The 14890-nt window shown below is 72.1% G+C and overlaps 9 non-coding genes across 9 annotated transcripts; all 9 read right to left on the bottom strand.

The window, feature by feature from the left end:
- Nucleotides 1-490: 490 nt before the first annotated feature.
- On the bottom strand, nt 491-609 carry LOC149525398 (5S ribosomal RNA). Its single transcript, XR_016349022.1, has one exon. It is a non-coding gene; the product is annotated as a 5S ribosomal RNA (ribosomal RNA).
- A 1531-nt stretch (nt 610-2140) lies between these two features.
- Nucleotides 2141-2259, bottom strand: LOC142827451 (5S ribosomal RNA). The gene has a single exon (XR_012902178.1). It is a non-coding gene; the product is annotated as a 5S ribosomal RNA (ribosomal RNA).
- Nucleotides 2260-3789: 1530 nt separating this feature from the next.
- Nucleotides 3790-3908, bottom strand: LOC149525397 (5S ribosomal RNA). The gene has a single exon (XR_016348998.1). It is a non-coding gene; the product is annotated as a 5S ribosomal RNA (ribosomal RNA).
- Nucleotides 3909-5439: 1531 nt separating this feature from the next.
- On the bottom strand, nt 5440-5558 carry LOC142827433 (5S ribosomal RNA). The gene has a single exon (XR_012902160.2). It is a non-coding gene; the product is annotated as a 5S ribosomal RNA (ribosomal RNA).
- A 1530-nt stretch (nt 5559-7088) lies between these two features.
- On the bottom strand, nt 7089-7207 carry LOC142827450 (5S ribosomal RNA). The gene has a single exon (XR_012902177.2). It is a non-coding gene; the product is annotated as a 5S ribosomal RNA (ribosomal RNA).
- Nucleotides 7208-8732: 1525 nt separating this feature from the next.
- LOC149525396 (5S ribosomal RNA) lies at nt 8733-8851 on the bottom strand. The gene has a single exon (XR_016349017.1). It is a non-coding gene; the product is annotated as a 5S ribosomal RNA (ribosomal RNA).
- Nucleotides 8852-10381: 1530 nt separating this feature from the next.
- On the bottom strand, nt 10382-10500 carry LOC149525395 (5S ribosomal RNA). Its single transcript, XR_016348999.1, has one exon. It is a non-coding gene; the product is annotated as a 5S ribosomal RNA (ribosomal RNA).
- Nucleotides 10501-12031: 1531 nt separating this feature from the next.
- LOC142827446 (5S ribosomal RNA) lies at nt 12032-12150 on the bottom strand. The gene has a single exon (XR_012902173.2). It is a non-coding gene; the product is annotated as a 5S ribosomal RNA (ribosomal RNA).
- Nucleotides 12151-13688: 1538 nt separating this feature from the next.
- Nucleotides 13689-13807, bottom strand: LOC142827449 (5S ribosomal RNA). The gene has a single exon (XR_012902176.2). It is a non-coding gene; the product is annotated as a 5S ribosomal RNA (ribosomal RNA).
- Between the last annotated feature and the right edge of the window lie 1083 nt (nt 13808-14890).

Here is a 14890-nt window from a genome sequence, read left to right as displayed (position 1 = left end):
CGCCGCGGCAGGCGCCGGTCGGGGAAAAGGAGACGGGGCCGGGGGCGGGCCGCGGCCGGGGCCAGGCTGTCCGTTAGGCGCCGAAGGCTCGGCGCCAATGGCCTAGGAAGAACCGAGGGCCTGAGACAAATTCAGAGCTGACTCGAAAAGGAGCAAACTGCTCGGTCAGAGGTAAGAATTCGCTACGTGGCCGTAGAGTAGGCACAGGGGCACACCTCGAAGAGCAGTTCAATGCGAGGCCTCTTTAATCGTTAGTCCGCCGACAAGAGACGGGGCTGGAAGATGCCTTAGACACAGAGGCGCGCGCGCGCGCGCGCACTCCGGCACGCAGAGTGCCACGGGCGGCTGCGGTGGGGAACAGGGAGGGGGGCTGGAAGGCGAGAGGAAAAGGACTTTGGGGCACCCCGGCTGGCCCGGGCGGGGAGCCGATTGGCGGCGGCAAAAGCGCGGGCGCCCTGCGGGGGGAGGCCTGCCGCCCGAGGCGGCAAAAAGCCTACAGCACCCAGTATTCCCAGGAGGTCTCCCATCCAAGTACTAACCAGGCCGGACCCTGCTTAGCTTCCGAGATCAGACGAGATCGGGCGTGTTCAGGGTGGTATGGCCGTAGACGTTGATGCCTGCCGCTGTGCCTGCCTTTAAAGCAACCCCGCGCCCCGCCTCCACCGGCTCCGCGCCGCTCTCGCCCGCCCCTGCTCGCCGCGGGACTGCCGCCCCCGCCCCCTCGCACCCTCTGCCCGGGCTTACCAGAGGCTTGCCACAAAACTACCCGACGCGCTTGCCATCCCAGCACAATCTGCACGACATCGGATTTACAAAATACTCCACGTTGACATTTTCTCCGTTATAGTGTCTCAAATTGCTTTCCCACACAGAAAAGCTCAAATGCCGGACTGTCCGCTGCAAAGCCGCACACCTGGCAACCCTGCCCCTGCCCCGCTCGCACCCGCCTCCTCCTCAGCCTTTCCCCCCAGAGCCCCACATGCTCCCGCCACCGCTACCCCCTCGCCACGCAGGCTCTCCTTCGCCTGCGCCCGCGCCACGGTCCCACGCCCCCAAGGCCGACCCCCAAGCCCGCGCCGCGCCCCCACGCCGCCCTGCCCCGCACGCTGCCGCTACGGCGCCTCGCCTGCACGCACCCCGCCGGGGCGGCCCGCAGCCCACCCGCGCCCCGCTTTGCTGGCGGCTCCTGGCGCTCCCCGCGCGCTCGCGCCGCCCCGGGGACGCCCGCCCCTCCGCCTGCCTCGCGCCCGCCCCGGGGAGGGGGAGCGGGAGGGGAACGGGAGGCCGCCCGCGACGGGCCCCCTCGCCTCGCCCCGCCCCGCCCCGGCAGAGGCGGGCTGGGCCGCCCCCTCGAGCCCCGGGGCCACCCGCCGCCCGGCCTCCCCGGGCACGAGGGCCGCCTCAGGGCAGCAGCGGTCTCTCTGGCTCCAATTTTAGGGGGCCGGCTGCCAGAGGCCGGGGAGGCCTGCTGGCGAAGGGCTTCCCCGAAGCCGCTGCCCCCAAAGCCCCGCCCCCTTCCCCCCGGGGCGGCGAGCCTTCTGGCTTCCCCTCCCGGGCAGACCGGGGCAGCAGGCGGCCAGGCAGGCAGGCAGGCAGGCCTCGGGCCCGGGGCGCCCCTTCGGCCAGCCGGCCTGGCGCTCCTGCTGCCGCCCGTCGCCGCGGCAGGCGCCGGTCGGGGAAAAGGAGACGGGGCCGGGGGCGGGCCGCGGCCGGGGCCAGGCTGTCCGTTAGGCGCCGAAGGCTCGGCGCCAATGGCCTAGGAAGAACCGAGGGCCTGAGACAAATTCAGAGCTGACTCGAAAAGGAGCAAACTGCTCGGTCAGAGGTAAGAATTCGCTACGTGGCCGTAGAGTAGGCACAGGGGCACACCTCGAAGAGCAGTTCAATGCGAGGCCTCTTTAATCGTTAGTCCGCCGACAAGAGACGGGGCTGGAAGATGCCTTAGACACAGAGGCGCGCGCGCGCGCACTCCGGCACGCAGAGTGCCACGGGCGGCTGCGGTGGGGAACGGGGAGGGGGGCTGGAAGGCGAGAGGAAAAGGACTTTGGGGCACCCCGGCTGGCCCGGGCGGGGAGCCGATTGGCGGCGGCAAAAGCGCGGGCGCCCTGCGGGGGGAGGCCTGCCGCCCGAGGCGGCAAAAAGCCTACAGCACCCAGTATTCCCAGGAGGTCTCCCATCCAAGTACTAACCAGGCCCGACCCTGCTTAGCTTCCGAGATCAGACGAGATCGGGCGTGTTCAGGGTGGTATGGCCGTAGACGTTGACGCCTGCCGCTGTGCCTGCCTTTAAAGCAAGCCCGCGCCCCGCCTCCGCCGGCTCCGCGCCGCTCTCGCCCGCCCCTGCTCGCCGCGGGACTGCCGCCCCCGCCCCCTCGCACCCTCTGCCCGGGCTTACCAGAGGCTTGCCACAAAACTACCCGACGCGCTTGCCATCCCAGCACAATCTGCACGACATCGGATTTACAAAATACTCCACGTTGACATTTTCTCCGTTATAGTGTCTCAAATTGCTTTCCCACACAGAAAAGCTCAAATGCCGGACTGTCCGCTGCAAAGCCGCACACCTGGCAACCCTGCCCCTGCCCCGCTCGCACCCGCCTCCTCCTCAGCCTTTCCCCCCAGAGCCCCACATGCTCCCGCCACCGCTACCCCCTCGCCACGCAGGCTCTCCTTCGCCTGCGCCCGCGCCACGGTCCCACGCCCCCAAGGCCGACCCCCAAGCCCGCGCCGCGCCCCCACGCCGCCCTGCCCCGCACGCTGCCGCTACGGCGCCTCGCCTGCACGCACCCCGCCGGGGCGGCCCGCAGCCCACCCGCGCCCCGCTTTGCTGGCGGCTCCTGGCGCTCCCCGCGCGCTCGCGCCGCCCCGGGGACGCCCGCCCCTCCGCCTGCCTCGCGCCCGCCCCGGGGAGGGGGAGCGGGAGGGGAACGGGAGGCCGCCCGCGACGGGCCCCCTCGCCTCGCCCCGCCCCGGCAGAGGCGGGCTGGGCCGCCCCCTCGAGCCCCGGGGCCACCCGCCGCCCGGCCTCCCCGGGCACGAGGGCCGCCTCAGGGCAGCAGCGGTCTCTCTGGCTCCAATTTTAGGGGGCCGGCTGCCAGAGGCCGGGGAGGCCTGCTGGCGAAGGGCTTCCCCGAAGCCGCTGCCCCCAAAGCCCCGCCCCCTTGCCCCCGGGGCGGCGAGCCTTCTGGCTTCCCCTCCCGGGCAGACCGGGGCAGCAGGCGGCCAGGCAGGCAGGCAGGCAGGCCTCGGGCCCGGGGCGCCCCTTCGGCCAGCCGGCCTGGCGCTCCTGCTGCCGCCCGTCGCCGCGGCAGGCGCCGGTCGGGGAAAAGGAGACGGGGCCGGGGGCGGGCCGCGGCCGGGGCCAGGCTGTCCGTTAGGCGCCGAAGGCTCGGCGCCAATGGCCTAGGAAGAACCGAGGGCCTGAGACAAATTCAGAGCTGACTCGAAAAGGAGCAAACTGCTCGGTCAGAGGTAAGAATTCGCTACGTGGCCGTAGAGTAGGCACAGGGGCACACCTCGAAGAGCAGTTCAATGCGAGGCCTCTTTAATCGTTAGTCCGCCGACAAGAGACGGGGCTGGAAGATGCCTTAGACACAGAGGCGCGCGCGCGCGCGCGCACTCCGGCACGCAGAGTGCCACGGGCGGCTGCGGTGGGGAACAGGGAGGGGGGCTGGAAGGCGAGAGGAAAAGGACTTTGGGGCACCCCGGCTGGCCCGGGCGGGGAGCCGATTGGCGGCGGCAAAAGCGCGGGCGCCCTGCGGGGGGAGGCCTGCCGCCCGAGGCGGCAAAAAGCCTACAGCACCCAGTATTCCCAGGAGGTCTCCCATCCAAGTACTAACCAGGCCGGACCCTGCTTAGCTTCCGAGATCAGACGAGATCGGGGGTGTTCAGGGTGGTATGGCCGTAGACGTTGATGCCTGCCGCTGTGCCTGCCTTTAAAGCAACCCCGCGCCCCGCCTCCGCCGGCTCCGCGCCGCTCTCGCCCGCCCCTGCTCGCCGCGGGACTGACGCCCCCGCCCCCTCGCACCCTCTGCCCGGGCTTACCAGAGGCTTGCCACAAAACTACCCGACGCGCTTGCCATCCCAGCACAATCTGCACGACATCGGATTTACAAAATACTCCACGTTGACATTTTCTCCGTTATAGTGTCTCAAATTGCTTTCCCACACAGAAAAGCTCAAATGCCGGACTGTCCGCTGCAAAGCCGCACACCTGGCAACCCTGCCCCTGCCCCGCTCGCACCCGCCTCCTCCTCAGCCTTTCCCCCCAGAGCCCCACATGCTCCCGCCACCGCTACCCCCTCGCCACGCAGGCTCTCCTTCGCCTGCGCCCGCGCCACGGTCCCACGCCCCCAAGGCCGACCCCCAAGCCCGCGCCGCGCCCCCACGCCGCCCTGCCCCGCACGCTGCCGCTACGGCGCCTCGCCTGCACGCACCCCGCCGGGGCGGCCCGCAGCCCACCCGCGCCCCGCTTTGCTGGCGGCTCCTGGCGCTCCCCGCGCGCTCGCGCCGCCCCGGGGACGCCCGCCCCTCCGCCTGCCTCGCGCCCGCCCCGGGGAGGGGGAGCGGGAGGGGAACGGGAGGCCGCCCGCGACGGGCCCCCTCGCCTCGCCCCGCCCCGCCCCGGCAGAGGCGGGCTGGGCCGCCCCCTCGAGCCCCGGGGCCACCCGCCGCCCGGCCTCCCCGGGCACGAGGGCCGCCTCAGGGCAGCAGCGGTCTCTCTGGCTCCAATTTTAGGGGGCCGGCTGCCAGAGGCCGGGGAGGCCTGCTGGCGAAGGGCTTCCCCGAAGCCGCTGCCCCCAAAGCCCCGCCCCCTTCCCCCCGGGGCGGCGAGCCTTCTGGCTTCCCCTCCCGGGCAGACCGGGGCAGCAGGCGGCCAGGCAGGCAGGCAGGCAGGCCTCGGGCCCGGGGCGCCCCTTCGGCCAGCCGGCCTGGCGCTCCTGCTGCCGCCCGTCGCCGCGGCAGGCGCCGGTCGGGGAAAAGGAGACGGGGCCGGGGGCGGGCCGCGGCCGGGGCCAGGCTGTCCGTTAGGCGCCGAAGGCTCGGCGCCAATGGCCTAGGAAGAACCGAGGGCCTGAGACAAATTCAGAGCTGACTCGAAAAGGAGCAAACTGCTCGGTCAGAGGTAAGAATTCGCTACGTGGCCGTAGAGTAGGCACAGGGGCACACCTCGAAGAGCAGTTCAATGCGAGGCCTCTTTAATCGTTAGTCCGCCGACAAGAGACGGGGCTGGAAGATGCCTTAGACACAGAGGCGCGCGCGCGCGCACTCCGGCACGCAGAGTGCCACGGGCGGCTGCGGTGGGGAACGGGGAGGGGGGCTGGAAGGCGAGAGGAAAAGGACTTTGGGGCACCCCGGCTGGCCCGGGCGGGGAGCCGATTGGCGGCGGCAAAAGCGCGGGCGCCCTGCGGGGGGAGGCCTGCCGCCCGAGGCGGCAAAAAGCCTACAGCACCCAGTATTCCCAGGAGGTCTCCCATCCAAGTACTAACCAGGCCCGACCCTGCTTAGCTTCCGAGATCAGACGAGATCGGGCGTGTTCAGGGTGGTATGGCCGTAGACGTTGACGCCTGCCGCTGTGCCTGCCTTTAAAGCAAGCCCGCGCCCCGCCTCCGCCGGCTCCGCGCCGCTCTCGCCCGCCCCTGCTCGCCGCGGGACTGCCGCCCCCGCCCCCTCGCACCCTCTGCCCGGGCTTACCAGAGGCTTGCCACAAAACTACCCGACGCGCTTGCCATCCCAGCACAATCTGCACGACATCGGATTTACAAAATACTCCACGTTGACATTTTCTCCGTTATAGTGTCTCAAATTGCTTTCCCACACAGAAAAGCTCAAATGCCGGACTGTCCGCTGCAAAGCCGCACACCTGGCAACCCTGCCCCTGCCCCGCTCGCACCCGCCTCCTCCTCAGCCTTTCCCCCCAGAGCCCCACATGCTCCCGCCACCGCTACCCCCTCGCCACGCAGGCTCTCCTTCGCCTGCGCCCGCGCCACGGTCCCACGCCCCCAAGGCCGACCCCCAAGCCCGCGCCGCGCCCCCACGCCGCCCTGCCCCGCACGCTGCCGCTACGGCGCCTCGCCTGCACGCACCCCGCCGGGGCGGCCCGCAGCCCACCCGCGCCCCGCTTTGCTGGCGGCTCCTGGCGCTCCCCGCGCGCTCGCGCCGCCCCGGGGACGCCCGCCCCTCCGCCTGCCTCGCGCCCGCCCCGGGGAGGGGGAGCGGGAGGGGAACGGGAGGCCGCCCGCGACGGGCCCCCTCGCCTCGCCCCGCCCCGGCAGAGGCGGGCTGGGCCGCCCCCTCGAGCCCCGGGGCCACCCGCCGCCCGGCCTCCCCGGGCACGAGGGCCGCCTCAGGGCAGCAGCGGTCTCTCTGGCTCCAATTTTAGGGGGCCGGCTGCCAGAGGCCGGGGAGGCCTGCTGGCGAAGGGCTTCCCCGAAGCCGCTGCCCCCAAAGCCCCGCCCCCTTGCCCCCGGGGCGGCGAGCCTTCTGGCTTCCCCTCCCGGGCAGACCGGGGCAGCAGGCGGCCAGGCAGGCAGGCAGGCAGGCCTCGGGCCCGGGGCGCCCCTTCGGCCAGCCGGCCTGGCGCTCCTGCTGCCGCCCGTCGCCGCGGCAGGCGCCGGTCGGGGAAAAGGAGACGGGGCCGGGGGCGGGCCGCGGCCGGGGCCAGGCTGTCCGTTAGGCGCCGAAGGCTCGGCGCCAATGGCCTAGGAAGAACCGAGGGCCTGAGACAAATTCAGAGCTGACTCGAAAAGGAGCAAACTGCTCGGTCAGAGGTAAGAATTCGCTACGTGGCCGTAGAGTAGGCACAGGGGCACACCTCGAAGAGCAGTTCAATGCGAGGCCTCTTTAATCGTTAGTCCGCCGACAAGAGACGGGGCTGGAAGATGCCTTAGACACAGAGGCGCGCGCGCGCGCGCGCACTCCGGCACGCAGAGTGCCACGGGCGGCTGCGGTGGGGAACAGGGAGGGGGGCTGGAAGGCGAGAGGAAAAGGACTTTGGGGCACCCCGGCTGGCCCGGGCGGGGAGCCGATTGGCGGCGGCAAAAGCGCGGGCGCCCTGCGGGGGGAGGCCTGCCGCCCGAGGCGGCAAAAAGCCTACAGCACCCAGTATTCCCAGGAGGTCTCCCATCCAAGTACTAACCAGGCCGGACCCTGCTTAGCTTCCGAGATCAGACGAGATCGGGGGTGTTCAGGGTGGTATGGCCGTAGACGTTGATGCCTGCCGCTGTGCCTGCCTTTAAAGCAACCCCGCGCCCCGCCTCCGCCGGCTCCGCGCCGCTCTCGCCCGCCCCTGCTCGCCGCGGGACTGACGCCCCCGCCCCCTCGCACCCTCTGCCCGGGCTTACCAGAGGCTTGCCACAAAACTACCCGACGCGCTTGCCATCCCAGCACAATCTGCACGACATCGGATTTACAAAATACTCCACGTTGACATTTTCTCCGTTATAGTGTCTCAAATTGCTTTCCCACACAGAAAAGCTCAAATGCCGGACTGTCCGCTGCAAAGCCGCACACCTGGCAACCCTGCCCCTGCCCCGCTCGCACCCGCCTCCTCCTCAGCCTTTCCCCCCAGAGCCCCACATGCTCCCGCCACCGCTACCCCCTCGCCACGCAGGCTCTCCTTCGCCTGCGCCCGCGCCACGGTCCCACGCCCCCAAGGCCGACCCCCAAGCCCGCGCCGCGCCCCCACGCCGCCCTGCCCCGCACGCTGCCGCTACGGCGCCTCGCCTGCACGCACCCCGCCGGGGCGGCCCGCAGCCCACCCGCGCCCCGCTTTGCTGGCGCTCCTGGCGCTCCCCACGCGCTCGCGCCGTCCCGGGGACGCCCGCCCCTCCGCCTGCCTCGCGCCCGCCCCGGGGAGGGGGAGCGGGAGGGGAACGGGAGGCCGCCCGCGACGGGCCCCCTCGCCTCGCCCCGCCCCGGCAGAGGCGGGCTGGGCCGCCCCCTCGAGCCCCGGGGCCACCCGCCGCCCGGCCTCCCCGGGCACGAGGGCCGCCTCAGGGCAGCAGCGGTCTCTCTGGCTCCAATTTTAGGGGGCCGGCTGCCAGAGGCCGGGGAGGCCTGCTGGCGAAGGGCTTCCCCGAAGCCGCTGCCCCCAAAGCCCCGCCCCCTTCCCCCCGGGGCGGCGAGCCTTCTGGCTTCCCCTCCCGGGCAGACCGGGGCAGCAGGCGGCCAGGCAGGCAGGCAGGCAGGCCTCGGGCCCGGGGCGCCCCTTCGGCCAGCCGGCCTGGCGCTCCTGCTGCCGCCCGTCGCCGCGGCAGGCGCCGGTCGGGGAAAAGGAGACGGGGCCGGGGGCGGGCCGCGGCCGGGGCCAGGCTGTCCGTTAGGCGCCGAAGGCTCGGCGCCAATGGCCTAGGAAGAACCGAGGGCCTGAAACAAATTCAGAGCTGACTCGAAAAGGAGCAAACTGCTCGGTCAGAGGTAAGAATTCGCTACGTGGCCGTAGAGTAGGCACAGGGGCACACCTCGAAGAGCAGTTCAATGCGAGGCCTCTTTAATCGTTAGTCCGCCGACAAGAGACGGGGCTGGAAGATGCCTTAGACACAGAGGCGCGCGCGCGCGCACTCCGGCACGCAGAGTGCCACGGGCGGCTGCGGTGGGGAACGGGGAGGGGGGCTGGAAGGCGAGAGGAAAAGGACTTTGGGGCACCCCGGCTGGCCCGGGCGGGGAGCCGATTGGCGGCGGCAAAAGCGCGGGCGCCCTGCGGGGGGAGGCCTGCCGCCCGAGGCGGCAAAAAGCCTACAGCACCCAGTATTCCCAGGAGGTCTCCCATCCAAGTACTAACCAGGCCCGACCCTGCTTAGCTTCCGAGATCAGACGAGATCGGGCGTGTTCAGGGTGGTATGGCCGTAGACGTTGACGCCTGCCGCTGTGCCTGCCTTTAAAGCAAGCCCGCGCCCCGCCTCCGCCGGCTCCGCGCCGCTCTCGCCCGCCCCTGCTCGCCGCGGGACTCCCGCCCCCGCCCCCTCGCACCCTCTGCCCGGGCTTACCAGAGGCTTGCCACAAAACTACCCGACGCGCTTGCCATCCCAGCACAATCTGCACGACATCGGATTTACAAAATACTCCACGTTGACATTTTCTCCGTTATAGTGTCTCAAATTGCTTTCCCACACAGAAAAGCTCAAATGCCGGACTGTCCGCTGCAAAGCCGCACACCTGGCAACCCTGCCCCTGCCCCGCTCGCACCCGCCTCCTCCTCAGCCTTTCCCCCCAGAGCCCCACATGCTCCCGCCACCGCTACCCCCTCGCCACGCAGGCTCTCCTTCGCCTGCGCCCGCGCCACGGTCCCACGCCCCCAAGGCCGACCCCCAAGCCCGCGCCGCGCCCCCACGCCGCCCTGCCCCGCACGCTGCCGCTACGGCGCCTCGCCTGCACGCACCCCGCCGGGGCGGCCCGCAGCCCACCCGCGCCCCGCTTTGCTGGCGGCTCCTGGCGCTCCCCGCGCGCTCGCGCCGCCCCGGGGACGCCCGCCCCTCCGCCTGCCTCGCGCCCGCCCCGGGGAGGGGGAGCGGGAGGGGAACGGGAGGCCGCCCGCGACGGGCCCCCTCGCCTCGCCCCGCCCCGGCAGAGGCGGGCTGGGCCGCCCCCTCGAGCCCCGGGGCCACCCGCCGCCCGGCCTCCCCGGGCACGAGGGCCGCCTCAGGGCAGCAGCGGTCTCTCTGGCTCCAATTTTAGGGGGCCGGCTGCCAGAGGCCGGGGAGGCCTGCTGGCGAAGGGCTTCCCCGAAGCCGCTGCCCCCAAAGCCCCGCCCCCTTCCCCCCGGGGCGGCGAGCCTTCTGGCTTCCCCTCCCGGGCAGACCGGGGCAGCAGGCGGCCAGGCAGGCAGGCAGGCAGGCCTCGGGCCCGGGGCGCCCCTTCGGCCAGCCGGCCTGGCGCTCCTGCTGCCGCCCGTCGCCGCGGCAGGCGCCGGTCGGGGAAAAGGAGACGGGGCCGGGGGCGGGCCGCGGCCGGGGCCAGGCTGTCCGTTAGGCGCCGAAGGCTCGGCGCCAATGGCCTAGGAAGAACCGAGGGCCTGAGACAAATTCAGAGCTGACTCGAAAAGGAGCAAACTGCTCGGTCAGAGGTAAGAATTCGCTACGTGGCCGTAGAGTAGGCACAGGGGCACACCTCGAAGAGCAGTTCAATGCGAGGCCTCTTTAATCGTTAGTCCGCCGACAAGAGACGGGGCTGGAAGATGCCTTAGACACAGAGGCGCGCGCGCGCGCGCGCACTCCGGCACGCAGAGTGCCACGGGCGGCTGCGGTGGGGAACAGGGAGGGGGGCTGGAAGGCGAGAGGAAAAGGACTTTGGGGCACCCCGGCTGGCCCGGGCGGGGAGCCGATTGGCGGCGGCAAAAGCGCGGGCGCCCTGCGGGGGGAGGCCTGCCGCCCGAGGCGGCAAAAAGCCTACAGCACCCAGTATTCCCAGGAGGTCTCCCATCCAAGTACTAACCAGGCCGGACCCTGCTTAGCTTCCGAGATCAGACGAGATCGGGCATGTTCAGGGTGGTATGGCCGTAGACGTTGATGCCTGCCGCTGTGCCTGCCTTTAAAGCAAGCCCGCGCCCCGCCTCCGCCGGCTCCGCGCCGCTCTCGCCCGCCCCTGCTCGCCGCGGGACTGCCGCCCCCGCCCCCTCGCACCCTCTGCCCGGGCTTACCAGAGGCTTGCCACAAAACTACCCGACGCGCTTGCCATCCCAGCACAATCTGCACGACATCGGATTTACAAAATACTCCACGTTGACATTTTCTCCGTTATAGTGTCTCAAATTGCTTTCCCACACAGAAAAGCTCAAATGCCGGACTGTCCGCTGCAAAGCCGCACACCTGGCAACCCTGCCCCTGCCCCGCTCGCACCCGCCTCCTCCTCAGCCTTTCCCCCCAGAGCCCCACATGCTCCCGCCACCGCTACCCCCTCGCCACGCAGGCTCTCCTTCGCCTGCGCCCGCGCCACGGTCCCACGCCCCCAAGGCCGACCCCCAAGCCCGCGCCGCGCCCCCACGCCGCCCTGCCCCGCACGCTGCCGCTACGGCGCCTCGCCTGCACGCACCCCGCCGGGGCGGCCCGCAGCCCACCCGCGCCCCGCTTTGCTGGCGGCTCCTGGCGCTCCCCGCGCGCTCGCGCCGCCCCGGGGACGCCCGCCCCTCCGCCTGCCTCGCGCCCGCCCCGGGGAGGGGGAGCGGGAGGGGAACGGGAGGCCGCCCGCGACGGGCTCCCTCGCCTCGCCCCGCCCCGCCCCGGCAGAGGCGGGCTGGGCCGCCCCCTCGAGCCCCGGGGCCACCCGCCGCCCGGCCTCCCCGGGCACGAGGGCCGCCTCAGGGCAGCAGCGGTCTCTCTGGCTCCAATTTTAGGGGGCCGGCTGCCAGAGGCCGGGGAGGCCTGCTGGCGAAGGGCTTCCCCGAAGCCGCTGCCCCCAAAGCCCCGCCCCCTTCCCCCCGGGGCGGCGAGCCTTCTGGCTTCCCCTCCCGGGCAGACCGGGGCAGCAGGCGGCCAGGCAGGCAGGCAGGCAGGCCTCGGGCCCGGGGCGCCCCTTCGGCCAGCCGGCCTGGCGCTCCTGCTGCCGCCCGTCGCCGCGGCAGGCGCCGGTCGGGGAAAAGGAGACGGGGCCGGGGGCGGGCCGCGGCCGGGGCCAGGCTGTCCGTTAGGCGCCGAAGGCTCGGCGCCAATGGCCTAGGAAGAACCGAGGGCCTGAGACAAATTCAGAGCTGACTCGAAAAGGAGCAAACTGCTCGGTCAGAGGTAAGAATTCGCTACGTGGCCGTAGAGTAGGCACAGGGGCACACCTCGAAGAGCAGTTCAATGCGAGGCCTCTTTAATCGTTAGTCCGCCGACAAGAGACGGGGCTGGAAGATGCCTTAGACACAGAGGCGCGCGCGCGCGCACTCCGGCACGCAGAGTGCCACGGGCGGCTGCGGTGGGGAACGGGGAGGGGGGCTGGAAGGCGAGAGGAAAAGGACTTTGGGGCACCCCGGCTGGCCCGGGCGGGGAGCCGATTGGCGGCGGCAAAAGCGCGGGCGCCCTGCGGGGGGAGGCCTGCCGCCCGAGGCGGCAAAAAGCCTACAGCACCCAGTATTCCCAGGAGGTCTCCCATCCAAGTACTAACCAGGCCCGACCCTGCTTAGCTTCCGAGATCAGACGAGATCGGGCGTGTTCAGGGTGGTATGGCCGTAGACGTTGACGCCTGCCGCTGTGCCTGCCTTTAAAGCAAGCCCGCGCCCCGCCTCCGCCGGCTCCGCGCCGCTCTCGCCCGCCCCTGCTCGCCGCGGGACTGCCGCCCCCGCCCCCTCGCACCCTCTGCCGGGCTTACCAGAGGCTTGCCACAAAACTACCCGACGCGCTTGCCATCCCAGCACAATCTGCACGACATCGGATTTACAAAATACTCCACGTTGACATTTTCTCCGTTATAGTGTCTCAAATTGCTTTCCCACACAGAAAAGCTCAAATGCCGGACTGTCCGCTGCAAAGCCGCACACCTGGCAACCCTGCCCCTGCCCCGCTCGCACCCGCCTCCTCCTCAGCCTTTCCCCCCAGAGCCCCACATGCTCCCGCCACCGCTACCCCCTCGCCACGCAGGCTCTCCTTCGCCTGCGCCCGCGCCACGGTCCCACGCCCCCAAGGCCGACCCCCAAGCCCGCGCCGCGCCCCCACGCCGCCTTGCCCCGCACGCTGCCGCTACGGCGCCTCGCCTGCACGCACCCCGCCGGGGCGGCCCGCAGCCCACCCGCGCCCCGCTTTGCTGGCGGCTCCTGGCGCTCCCCGCGCGCTCGCGCCGCCCCGGGGACGCCCGCCCCTCCGCCTGCCTCGCGCCCGCCCCGGGGAGGGGGAGCGGGAGGGGAACGGGAGGCCGCCCGCGACGGGCCCCCTCGCCTCGCCCCGCCCCGCCCCGGCAGAGGCGGGCTGGGCCGCCCCCTCGAGCCCCGGGGCCACCCGCCGCCCGGCCTCCCCGGGCACGAGGGCCGCCTCAGGGCAGCAGCGGTCTCTCTGGCTCCAATTTTAGGGGGCCGGCTGCCAGAGGCCGGGGAGGCCTGCTGGCGAAGGGCTTCCCCGAAGCCGCTGCCCCCAAAGCCCCGCCCCCTTGCCCCCGGGGCTGCGAGCCTTCTGGCTTCCCCTCCCGGGCAGACCGGGGCAGCAGGCGGCCAGGCAGGCAGGCAGGCAGGCCTCGGGCCCGGGGCGCCCCTTCGGCCAGCCGGCCTGGCGCTCCTGCTGCCGCCCGTCGCCGCGGCAGGCGCCGGTCGGGGAAAAGGAGACGGGGCCGGGGGCGGGCCGCGGCCGGGGCCAGGCTGTCCGTTAGGCGCCGAAGGCTCGGCGCCAATGGCCTAGGAAGAACCGAGGGCCTGAGACAAATTCAGAGCTGACTCGAAAAGGAGCAAACTGCTCGGTCAGAGGTAAGAATTCGCTACGTGGCCGTAGAGTAGGCACAGGGGCACACCTCGAAGAGCAGTTCAATGCGAGGCCTCTTTAATCGTTAGTCCGCCGACAAGAGACGGGGCTGGAAGATGCCTTAGACACAGAGGCGCGCGCGCGCGCGCGCGCGCACTCCGGCACGCAGAGTGCCACGGGCGGCTGCGGTGGGGAACGGGGAGGGGGGCTGGAAGGCGAGAGGAAAAGGACTTTGGGGCACCCCGGCTGGCCCGGGCGGGGAGCCGATTGGCGGCGGCAAAAGCGCGGGCGCCCTGCGGGGGGAGGCCTGCCGCCCGAGGCGGCAAAAAGCCTACAGCACCCAGTATTCCCAGGAGGTCTCCCATCCAAGTACTAACCAGGCCGGACCCTGCTTAGCTTCCGAGATCAGACGAGATCGGGCGTGTTCAGGGTGGTATGGCCGTAGACGTTGATGCCTGCCGCTGTGCCTGCCTTTAAAGCAAGCCCGCGCCCCGCCTCCGCCGGCTCCGCGCCGCTCTCGCCCGCCCCTGCTCGCCGCGGGACTGCCGCCCCCGCCCCCTCGCACCCTCTGCCCGGGCTTACCAGAGGCTTGCCACAAAACTACCCGACGCGCTTGCCATCCCAGCACAATCTGCACGACATCGGATTTACAAAATACTCCACGTTGACATTTTCTCCGTTATAGTGTCTCAAATTGCTTTCCCACACAGAAAAGCTCAAATGCCGGACTGTCCGCTGCAAAGCCGCACACCTGGCAACCCTGCCCCTGCCCCGCTCGCACCCGCCTCCTCCTCAGCCTTTCCCCCCAGAGCCCCACATGCTCCCGCCACCGCTACCCCCTCGCCACGCAGGCTCTCCTTCGCCTGCGCCCGCGCCACGGTCCCACGCCCCCAAGGCCGACCCCCAAGCCCGCGCCGCGCCCCCACGCCGCCCTGCCCCGCACGCTGCCGCTACGGCGCCTCGCCTGCACGCTCCCCGCCGGGGCGGCCCGCAGCCCACCCGCGCCCCGCTTTGCTGGCGGCTCCTGGCGCTCCCCGCGCGCTCGCGCCGCCCCGGGGACGCCCGCCCCTCCGCCTGCCTCGCGCCCGCCCCGGGGAGGGGGAGCGGGAGGGGAACGGGAGGCCGCCCGCGACGGGCCCCCTCGCCTCGCCCCGCCCCGCCCCGGCAGAGGCGGGCTGGGCCGCCCCCTCGAGCCCCGGGGCCACCCGCCGCCCGGCCTCCCCGGGCACGAGGGCCGCCTCAGGGCAGCAGCGGTCTCTCTGGCTCCAATTTTAGGGGGCCGGCTGCCAGAGGCCGGGGAGGCCTGCTGGCGAAGGGCTTCCCCGAAGCCGCTGCCCCCAAAGCCCCGCCCCCTTGCCCCCGGGGCGGCGAGCCTTCTGGCTTCCCCTCCCGGGCAGACCGGGGCAGCAGGCGGCCAGGCAGGCAGGCAGGCAGGCCTCGGGCCCGGGGCGCCCCTTCGGCCAGCCGGCCTGGCGCTCCTGCTGCCGCCTGTCGCCGCGGCAGGCGCCGGTCGGGGAAAAGGAGACGGGG

This window comes from Pelodiscus sinensis, chromosome 2, assembly GCF_052426305.1.
Source record: "Pelodiscus sinensis isolate ZL-2025 chromosome 2, ASM5242630v1, whole genome shotgun sequence".
Classification (NCBI taxonomy): Eukaryota; Metazoa; Chordata; order Testudines; family Trionychidae; genus Pelodiscus; species Pelodiscus sinensis.
The sequence above is the reverse complement of the archived record's forward strand: the minus strand, read 5'-3'. Positions and strand labels throughout refer to the sequence as shown.